Raw genomic sequence first — 8,486 nt, forward strand, 5'->3', positions numbered from 1 at the left:
TATGTGTGTATATATATATATATATATATATATATATATATACATATATATATACACACATATATATATTCTTTTTCAGATCCTTTTCCCATATAAGTTATTACAAAATATTGATATAGTTCACTATCAGTATGATAGTTCATACTAGTGAACTACATAGTTCACTATCACTATCAGTTCGCTATACGGTAGGTCCTTGTTGTTTATCTATTTTACATACAGTAGTATGTATACGTTATTCCCAAATTCCTAACAACCCTCCCCTCCCCTTTTCCCCTTTCCCCATAAGTTTGTTTTCTATGTCTGTGCATCTGTTTCTGTTCTATAAATAAGTTCATTTGTATTTTTTTAGATTCCACATATAAGTGATATCATATATATTTGTCTTGCTCAGTTATCAATTATTTTTAATGCCCTTTGGAAATATGACACAAAGATGGGGTTGGTTTTCAGGCAAGTCATATTACCCTTCACAAACTATAACTCCGAAAAGTTGGTGTGATCATTCCTGTTTTTAAGATGTGGAAACTGAGACATAAAGAGGTTAAGAGAATTTCCCAGAATCATAATTTAATAAGAAGTAGATTCCAGACTCCAGCGCTGGTCTAACTTTAATTACCAAAATCACTCTATATAATACTCTTACTATTATGATACTGTTATTAATAATGAAGCAACCACTGGACTCATAAATTCTATCAAAATCAGAATTGCTCAGGGGTAAAATACTTCCAAAAATGGTAAGAATTTTTACAGGCTAATGATGGAGAGGCCCTCAAATCCATTTCTATAAGCTGAAGTTGGGGATACCCTGAAAGGCACTGTGAAGAAGCAAGCAGTCAGTACCCCTCGGAGGGATGTCCCCTAGCCCCACCACACAGCCACTCATAATCAGAGCTCGAAGAGCCCAGTCGCAGTTACAAGGGCCAGGCTTCTGCCTCTGGCAGGACCACTCCGGAGAGATAAGCAGCCATTTTTATGGAAAAGTGGAATCTCAAAGTCCATCTCCAAATACAAGCACCTGGAGGTGGGGGAAGGGAGGTTCTGGTCTTGAATTTCACACCAGTCCACAGCGGGGAGCAAACGGAGATGATACAATAACAACATTTTTGCAAGAAAAGAAAGCCATCAAGAGCTTAACAAAACAGCCCAACTATGAGGAGCCTTTAGAAGCTGACATCCTGACCCACGACCTGTGGTTGGAAGCTGTGTTGATGCTCTTCAGGCTGCCAGGCCCACCTCCACGCCTTTGTAGAGGCTGTGCATCCAAATTACTGCTATAGTTTGACCTAAACAAGATAACAGTCTGGACCGGAGAATATTCTAATGCAACACCGAGTCCTGCCTCAGTGTCGAGGAAGCACTTAGGTCTTCTCACCAGGATGAAATGAGGTGCATCCAGTGCTTCTTTTTTCTTAAATTTATTTCTTATTCAAACAACAGAAGTCCCTGGCTATATAGTACATATGCACACCGTCCAATAGTCCTGTAAGTCAGAAGTTTGATTCCCAACTTAAAGGTGAAAGAACTAGAACCTTAGCCTATTTGTGATCTTCCTCAGGCCCCACTTTTGATACCATGGGTTTGATGTTCTCACGGAGATTTGGATCAGCACTTCACAGTTACACAGCCCAGGTGCCCAAGTCCCAGCTGCGCAGCCGGGATAGACAGAGACCATGAGCAAGGGAAGGGCCAGAACATTTTTGGTCTACGAAATGAGGTGGGGACACAGGGCATTGCTACGGTTTGTTGGAGCACAGTCAAGGGGAAAAAAATGCAGGAAAAAAAAGCCAAGATCTCAAAGGAACACGTATTCTCAACCCATTGTCACACCACTCACCTTCATCAGGAATGGGGAAAATTGCAATAAAATACCTTTGTTGCGTTTTGCATTTTTCTCATGTGTTTCCACATCCATGATGCATTTGGCCCTCGGGTAAACCCAAGAAGGAAGCAAGACAAGACTATTAGCTCCATTTTCCTAGTGTGTCTTGGAGACTTGAAATAACTTGCCCAAGATCACATACTCAGTGGCAGAGTTAGGCAGGGTTGTCGTGTCTGTCCTGTTTGTCATCACTGATTCTCTTTTAATAAGCACATCTGATCACATTGTTGTCCAGTCAAAAGCCTTCGATTATCTCAGGAAAACCTTTAAATCTTCCATGATCCCTGCCACTCACTGCAATGTCCACCTAATCCATGTTCCAGAATCGGCTAAATGTCCATACATCACACCATTTCAGCCCCGCATGACGATGTTCCGAATCTGATGTTCCTCTGTCTGGGATGACCCCCCCCAACACCACCAATGTCCCCAGGCTCTCTAGGACCCCCTGCACTTTGAAGACCCAGCTCATTCCTCTCCTCTTCTCAGTAGCCTTGCCACTTTCCTTCAGTTAGACTCACTGGTAGAAAGTCTTTTGTGTGTTTCTTTTTTCATATTTGAGCTAAAGTGTATCTTCCTGTAGCTTCCACTCCTCAGTCTCTTAGAGAACATATACAATAAGGCTTCACTCTCTTTCCTCAATACTGCTCAGTATTTGAAGACCCCAATATTGTCTCCCCTGAGTATCTGCTCTTCAGATTAGACATTTCATCTCCTTTCAGGACACAGAACATGGATTCAAGTCCCTCATCATCCTGTTCACTCTTCAGAGCACATGCTAAACTCTTATAGCATTTGAGCCGAAAGGAACAGAATATCCAGGTGTCTCTTAACCAGCACACAATGTTGGAACCAACAGGGAACGATATGTATTGAGTTGGATCTAGCATTCGGCCAGCTGCTTTATCAACTTTATCTCATTTTAATCTTCATTGAATAATGTAATGGTGTCACTAATACCATTTACCAATAAGGAAATTGAAGCTCAGAAACATTAAACCATTTGCCAAGCACACACAGCTAGTAGGTAGAAGAGCAGGAATCTAAACCTTCATCTGAACAACACCAAACCCATGCTCTTTCTACTATATTACCAGAATCACTCCTATTCCTCTAGATATTTCACTTCAATTAATTCAGCTGCACAGGAGAGTCAAACATAAAAGCTACAGCCAGTTTTTTCCTGCTCTGCCAAGTGTCCCATGATCATCTTGAATTACCTAGATTCCAGATAATTTTCAGATTTGTGGAGGTCAAAACTGTGATCTCAGTTCCCCTCTTCAAGAAAATTAAAATAATTGGTGTTCTTCGTCTCATCCGCTCTTCTGCACCTCTCTCATTGTGCCAGTTGCTGAACAAACGTGCCAGCTAAAATAGGCACATCTTCACAATCTCCATCTGCTTTATTGGTTTCTTTAAATAAAACATTCCTGTGATGAATAATACCATCTAATTGTAAATGTACATATCGCTGCTCAGATCCCACTACTTTGAATGGCTTCAGTGCCCTGATGGGGACTACAGACCTCAATGGATCTCAGAAGTAACCACGAAAAGTCATTTGGACGGGGACCACAGTCCACTTCTCAGCCACTCAAAACACCAGTATCAGTGCCCCCTACTCTCTGTTACAGCCAGTGCCATCCAAGGATTCAACTCATAGGGTATGGATGTGACTACATGCAGGCACTTCCCACTACACCACAGCCACCCAATTCGAGACGAATGGATGGGTTAAGTAAGTAAGTAATATAGGTGTGAATAGATGAAGAGTAGACAAGAGGATGAGTGAATGAACATCTGGTGGTTGGATAGATAAATGGATAAGAAGTCAATAAAAAGATAGGATGAGTGGTAGTTGAAAGAAGAAAGGCGAGGAGAAGAGACGGGAAAGAAGAGATTCAGACCAAAGCTAGGGCATCCATGGAAACTTACAACGTAGAATTTAAAAGGGCTACTTGATAATATTAATAGTAACAGAAAACTTTGAATACTTACTATGCCCCAGGCAGTATGCTAAGCATTTTATAAAATTATCTCATTTACTCTTCACAAGTAGCATTATTATCCATGTATTAATATAGATGCAAAACCTGATAAAATAGACCATAATAAATTTCCCTCTCCATAGCCACCCTGATCCAGTTCTGTTATCTGGAGTCACACAAACCAGGTGTGCCCCCTCTTCCCAACAATACAATATTTAAATTAAAGTCATAAAACATTTATTGAGTTTCCACACTATTCAAGGAATTATAGTTAATGTTAGGGATTTAGGCATGACTGAGACTGAGTCCCTCAAAAAACTCATGGTGAGACAGGAGAGACAGGTAGGTAAGCAAATTTGTAGATTACAGTCTGATCTGTTAAACAGCAACACACCAAGAATGTTTAGAGTTTCGAGAGAAGATATGAGGGTTGACCCTATGAAGGGAGCATAATCATATACACCCACACCCAACATTCCCTCCTCTGGGAAGAATTTCCTGTCCCTCTTTTCCAGGCCCCTCACCAATCTGGCCACCATCCTCTGGGTGGCTCCTGTTTATCTGTCTTTCTCTGAAGGTAATTCCTGGAAGAATCTGATTGGGGAGGAGAAAGGATAGTTTAGAGAAACATTTTCTGCCCCATCCCATGTCTCTATCACTAGAATAAAATTTTTAACCAGAGAAGACCATGAGGACTAGAAATTCTAACCCCCTTCCTAGATAGTACTCTGGTTTGGTCTACACAAACACTGCTATTGGCCTCCATAACCAACTGTCTGCACTCTGCATTGCTAGGAAACAATAAGAGCAAATAATATCATGTAGCTTGTTTTTACCCATTCATTTTGTCTGTTTCTATTTTAGATAAGGGTTCCTTTTTTGATTTCTAACCCAAATATGACTTAATAAAATGTGTTACATTCAAATCAATAACCAAGTAATATCACTCTACCCTGTAGTGATGAATTTCTAACAATAATGTATTGTTAGAAAATGAAAAGATTGACCATGCATTCCCAATCAGCTGATGATAGCTGAAGTCTACGTCTGCACTTCTTCACATTAACGAATACGATCTAGTTAAAGGCACATTGTCTCAAAGCATTTATTATCAGAGGTCATATTTTTCCCATACTTAATTTACAGGGTTGTGTACTTATAAGAGGGTATGGTGACTCATCTCTTGAAATGTGAACTTTAAACAGTATAATGATAACATTCCTCATTTGTCTGTGTTCCCTGCAAATCCTTCAAAGCCCGGCTCAATCCTTCCTCCTTTCTGAAGACTCTCTAGATCAGTGGTTCTCAAAGCATGGTCCCTGGACCAGCAACATCAGCATCTCCTGGGAACTTGATAAAAATGCAAATTCTTGAGCCTTACCAAATCAGAAACTCTGGAGGTGGGACCCAGTAATGTCTTTTAACAAACCTTCCAGGTGATGCTGGTGCATACTAATGTTTGGAAACCATTGCCCTAGAGTGATGACCCCTGGGGAGTACACAGCTTGATTCAAACCACAAACATTTATAGAGAAACTACTATGAGGCAAGTCCTGAGCTAGGCACTGGGGACTGGGGTCATAGAGATTGAATAAGACAGAATATGTCTTTAAAAAACTAACATCCCATAGAGACTACAAATGTGGCTAACTCAGCAGAGACAGAGTGTAGCACTGTGCTGCCTGACCAGAGCTGAGCAATAGAATAGTAGGTAGGTAGATAGATAGATAGATAAATAGACAGATAGATAGATAGACAGATATCACCAGAGACTGAGGAAGTCCAGCATGGATACCAGGAATCTCACCCTGCTTTGGAGCACCATGTATTGTTAAGAGCACAGGTCTAGAAGGAGACTCTGGTTTAAACCTTGCCTCTGCCATTTGTTAGCTGTATGATCTTGGGCTGGTTGACTGTTCTGCTCAGCAAAACGGTATAGTGTAGTGATTCCAAGCATGCAGTCTAAAGCCTGATTGCCTGACCTTCAATCCCAGATCTACTACATACTAGTTGTGTGACCTTGGGCAAGTGGCTTAAAACTCTCTATGCTTCAGTCTTCCTATCTGGAATATGGAGCTACTTCATAAAGTTATTGCAAGGATTAAGTCATCTATGCAGGTGACTTAGAACATTGATACAAGCTATGTAGAAGTGGTGGTGGTAGTGGTGGTGATGGTGAAATGGAAAACAAAATAATGGCACCTATTTTACAGGGTCAGTGGGGTAATATTAAATGAGAAAATGCAAAATTAAAGAATATTTTATGTGAAGCGTATTTACTCCAGTTCTACCTTAGGGTTTATCTTGTTTTGTTTTTCCTCCTTTGGGTATACAACTCACGGTAAATTTACAGTGAGGAGAAGTGGCTGATCAAGGAAGATTCGGGTATCCCTGGATCTCCTAGCCAAATAGCATAACAAGAGCATCTTAGTATCACCCTTTAATGTTATTCAAACTCCCCATGACTTTTGACCCTACTGCATATCTCCTAAACCTTGACAATTCAGTTACAAGCATTAAACTTTTGAATGTGCCCCTTTCTACCTTACTTTGAAGATTTACTGTGCATGAGAATCACCTGGAGATCTTGTTAAAAAGCAAGTTCTTATTCAGTAGGTCCAGGGAAGAGCCTGAGAGTCTTCATTTATAACAAGCTCCCAGGTGTTGCTGGTCCATGGCCCACACATTGAGTAGCAAAGCTGTAGATAGTTCTTACCAGGCCTTTTGGCACAAAGTCCCTTAATGCTCTCCAAACTTCCACAAGTGGAATCCCAAATGTTGTCAGACTCTTCTTTGAAGGTTACCCCAGCATCGGTCCAGAGCTCCTGAGACTGTAACGGAACCCTGGAAGGAGCACTGGACTGGGGGAGTCAGGAGGCCTAGCTTCAAGTTCTGCCTCCCCTCCTCACAAGCCATGTGACTTGAGAAAATTACAACCTGAGTGCTTCTAAGACTTCCCAACTCTACCCCCTTCACATCCTTCATAGGGTGTCGAGAGTCAAGTGAGATAGCGCATGTGAAAGCACTTGGCAAACTGGAGAGCACAGCACAAAAAGAAGAGGTTATTGCCAAGTTTCAGTAAAAAGGGATATATCATGTAGGGGTCAGAAAACTGCAACCCATGGGCCAAATCTGACCCACTGCCTGCTTTCGTGAATAAAGTTTTTTTGTTTTTTTTTTGGAAAACAGCCACACCCATGGCTGTTACCATCATCCTACAAGGCAGAGTGGAATAGTTACAAGAGAGACCATGTAGCTCACAAAGCCGAAAATATTTACTGCCTGGTCCCTTACAGAAAGTTTACTGACCTCTGGCTTATAGGACCACTGAGAGAGCTGAAGAAATTGACTCTAGGCTGAGCTTCCAGGAATAACCCTCAAAGCCACACAGCAGAATTGAGCTTCCAAGAGGGCTGCTGCCCATGCTGTCATCAGGAAGCAGTAGAAACAGGAACTTGCCTAACAGAGTGGGAAGCTACCACTGCATGTGCTGGCTCCAGAGCAGTGCCTCCTTTGCTGATAGAAATGCTGTCCCACTAGGGACCTCTGCTAAAGCCACACAGAAAATCAAAGCCTCCATGACTATCCTTGCCAGCAAAAACAGTAGAAGCCCAGGGCAAAAAGTTCCACTGTGCATGGGTGTATCTTAATAGGGAAAACTAAATCACATGTAGACCCCAGCCATACAGCACTCTGGGAAATACCATTTTTAGCTTTCCAGGTTCTACATTGTAGGCAGACATGATAGAAGGAGAATTGAAATGGATGTAGAGCAAACCAGTATCCAGCACAGTCCTCAGTCAGGAGATACAGTCTGGGGCTTCATTCCATTCCATACGATCCACTCGTTTTCTAGGCTTCCCAAATGAGGTCCTGGCATAATGATTCCAAAATTGTTTGGGTCTCTCTCCCTAACAGCACCCAAAAGGTATCCTATAAAATCAAGGTTTTATGAGCTCAAGGAATTATTTCTTGAGAACCTAACCCATACTCTGGAAGGAACCACCCAGAGCTCATTAACGGATGGCTTAAGCACAAATAAGTCGGTGCAATTGCAAATCACTCAAGGGCCAGCCCACCCTCGGAGGGGAGCTGGGCTCATATCCTGCGATGCCATCTGGAACCTGTTGAGTGACTTGGGGAAGCACCTCCTCTTCCTTTAGGCTTTGTCTCCCTAAACTGGACATTTTCTGAGTCCCCTAAAAGTCTATGATTCTCAAAACACTTTAGCTCCCCAGAAATGACAATGGGATAAGAAAGCATGTTGATAGGAGGTAGGTGTGGCAAACATCCAGGGTTGCATTAGCCCGAGACAGAGGAAGAGGGGCCCTGGGGCTTCAGCATCACGTGAAAGCCAGCCTCTGCACACGAGATTAGTCAGGGCCTGTCTCCTGGAGATTACCTCCTTAATTCCTGCATCCAGAACAGCCATTTCTGAGGACACACTGACCTGTCACCCTCACCTGGGGGCTTAGCCACCCCCTTCCCAATGCCTCACTCCCCCTCTGTCTTCCCTCAATTTCATTTTGACAACTGAAAAGATGACAGTGACAAGATGAGTACAGCCCAGGAAGATAAAAACAATGTGAAATGCAGAGATTGGGAGCTTATCA

This window comes from Balaenoptera musculus, chromosome 8 (assembly GCF_009873245.2).
Source record: "Balaenoptera musculus isolate JJ_BM4_2016_0621 chromosome 8, mBalMus1.pri.v3, whole genome shotgun sequence".
Lineage (NCBI taxonomy): Eukaryota > Metazoa > Chordata > Mammalia > Artiodactyla > Balaenopteridae > Balaenoptera > Balaenoptera musculus.